Genomic DNA, 3,037 nt, shown 5'->3' with positions numbered 1-3,037 from the left:
TTGGTCCGGTAGATTTTTAGTTATGCGAGTGAGTGAGTGAGTGAGTGAGTGGTGATGAGTCAGTCAGTCAGTGAGTGGTGCCATTTCGCTTTTATATTATAGATTAATAAATATAAATAAAACTAGGATTTCCTCAATTGACTCCATATTTCATCCCACACTCTTCATATCCTTATTACTTATTCACCTCTCTTCTATCCCTCATCTATTTTATTTCAATTTGAAGCTCCGTTATGCAGCAGGACACAGCAATGTCCCACGGCTACATAGGCCAAAAAGTTATTGACTCTTTGAATATTTCAAATTTTTTTAATGGCCTATGAGTGAGTGCAATATCCATATATATCTTATCTTATCTTTACTTTATCTTTTATTGATCATTTTTCCATTCTCTTCATCACATCCTTCCACGTTTGTTTTTCTTTCCCAAACCTATTTTGTCTGTATTCTCCATTTCATTCTCATTTCCACCCACTTCCTTCCCATTTCCACATCGAATCCATCTCCTCTTTTCTCCAATTGTTCCTTGTCTTCTCTTTTTTTTTAGACTTCTATTCTCTCATAATATTCCAGATGTGGAGTTTCAAATTCAATTATATTAAGCTATATAGAATATCATATTCCTATTATTTTTAACCCTTGGACTACCAACTTCTTCACATACACAGAATACCAACTGAGGGTAAGGGTCACCCAACAAGATTTCTGTTTTTATATCTTTATTCTATATTTTTTCATTAATTCATCTATGAAATGCATTACAAAGCTTTTAATATAATTAAAAATAAATTTCTTCTGTTTTAAAAATATGTTTTCAATCAAAAACTGACAGGACAAAAAATGGGAGCATTCTATCAAATAGATGTAGGGGAACTGTTGTCAAATAATTAATTATGGCTATAGAGAAGCAATTTTTCAAATTTAGATTCAAGGGATCATTATGAATCAGGTTTGGCGAAAAATGATAATTGGACATTAAATTTATATCTTATGCATTCCGATAATGGATGGAATATACCAAAAAATTGCTGACATGGAATACCAAGCGGGGTAATAGAGTTACCCAAAGGATAAATCTGCTAATAATGAAAAAATAAGAGGAAGAAATGAGTTTGAGAAAAAAACAACTAAAGTGATATGTTTTTAACAAGTACTCAAGGTTTCAATGAAATACAACAACATTATCTACAAAAAAATGGGGGAAATGTAGGTTGGGTAGTCCAATTACCCCGCTTGGTAGTGGAAGGGTTAAAGATTTTACCTGTTATAATAATAATTTTCTCTTTATTGTTAGTATTCTCTTTTCAATTCCCTTTGTTCTCTCCATCTCCTTCCTCTACCCCGTGTTTCTCATAACATTCTCCCTGCTTCTATCCATTTATTTATCTATTCATTTATTCAAATGCAAATACGATCCAGGTTAAAACAACAGGCATTTGCCCAAAACTGCTGCAAACCTTAATTTGGAATACACAGTCTAAAGGTTATGTTACTTACGTAACATAAATGATAACTTAATTCACACAATATTAGTGCAAAAAATGTATCTACTACAATTTTTAATTTATCAGATTGATAAATTCCCAAATACGAATCCAAACAAAACTCTTCAAAAAATATGGAAAATTTCACTCCACAAACTCACGTAAACATCAAAACATACAAATCTATCCTCCTTGTTGAATACCTCCTCTCCTACACCAAACTATTCCACTCACCTTCTCTACACTTATCTCTTTCTCTCTCAAGTGCTCAAAATCCCGACCTCTTCCTCTCTCTCTTAATTCTCTTTTGGTAGAGAGTTAGTGGGGAGGATATTTTTAATATTCTTTCGAAGAATGGAAATTGATATGTCCAAGCTCCGCCAATTATGTAGATGAATAAACATATAATTTCTTGTTATATATTACAAATACTTTTTCATATCATATACAGTTCAATAATTATTTTTTAGTCTATATTATGCAAATATACCCGTGTGGGGATTTGCCAGTTACCTCCATCGGGCGCGTCCCCGTGTGGAATCGGGGGAAGCTCACCGGCCCTGCAGCCAGCAGCGTCGGGGGGTAGTGGCGAAATAAAATAGTCACCGTGAAACAAAAACTGGACTGGTCCTCCAGGTTGGGGGTTGGGCGTAGGGCCAACAACCCTTCCCCGGAAAAACTCACACTCGTTGCGAAACCCACAAAAAAGCCTCGGATTGGACAGGATACTCGGATAAATAACAGGAACTCGAACTCAAATATGAATAAGGAATTACGGAATAAGCGTTCAAAGATTAAAATGAGAGAAATGGATTGGAGAGTGGCAACTTGGAATGTGAGAACGATGCTGGCACCTGGCAAGATGAAAGAAGTAACTTCAGAAATTTTACGCTATAAGTTAGATATAGTTGCCCTGCAGGAAATCAGGTGGCAAGGTGGAGGGCAGATTGATAAAAAAGAGTTCTCTCTGCTGTACAGTGGTCCGGAAAATAGAACTGGTTATGGTGGTACTGGCTTTTTCATCACTGCTGAAATGAGAAAGAAATTGCTGAATTTTGAGCCAATATCAGAGAGGATGTGCATGATTAGGCTGAAGGGGAGGTCAGGAATGTAACTATAATATCGGTCTATGCCCCTACAGAGGATGCGGATGAGCAAGCAAAAGAAGATTTCTATGATGTATTGACAAACAAGATGGATCAGATCGGGCAACATGATATGGTACTGGTGCTGGGAGATTTGAATGCTCAGGTGGGTAGAGAGAGTGCAGTGAGGACTGTGGCAGGAAACTTTTCACTTCATGATGAATCGAATAATAATGGCTTCCTACTTGCACAGTTTGCTGAGAGCAACAGGTTGGTTATTAGAAGCACCAGTTTCCCCATAAAAGAATTCATCTGGGCACGTGGAAAGTACCAGGGAGTGAAGTGGTAAACCAGATTGATCATGTGTTAGTATCTGCCAGGCATGCTTCAGGAGTTCTAGATGTGCGTACAATGAGAGGTCCAAATTGTGACTCTGACCACTTCTTGGTTAGAGCTGTGGTACGATTC

Source organism: Nilaparvata lugens, chromosome 11 (assembly GCF_014356525.2).
Source record: "Nilaparvata lugens isolate BPH chromosome 11, ASM1435652v1, whole genome shotgun sequence".
Classification (NCBI taxonomy): Eukaryota; Metazoa; Arthropoda; class Insecta; order Hemiptera; family Delphacidae; genus Nilaparvata; species Nilaparvata lugens.
The sequence above is the reverse complement of the archived record's forward strand: the minus strand, read 5'-3'. Positions refer to the sequence as shown.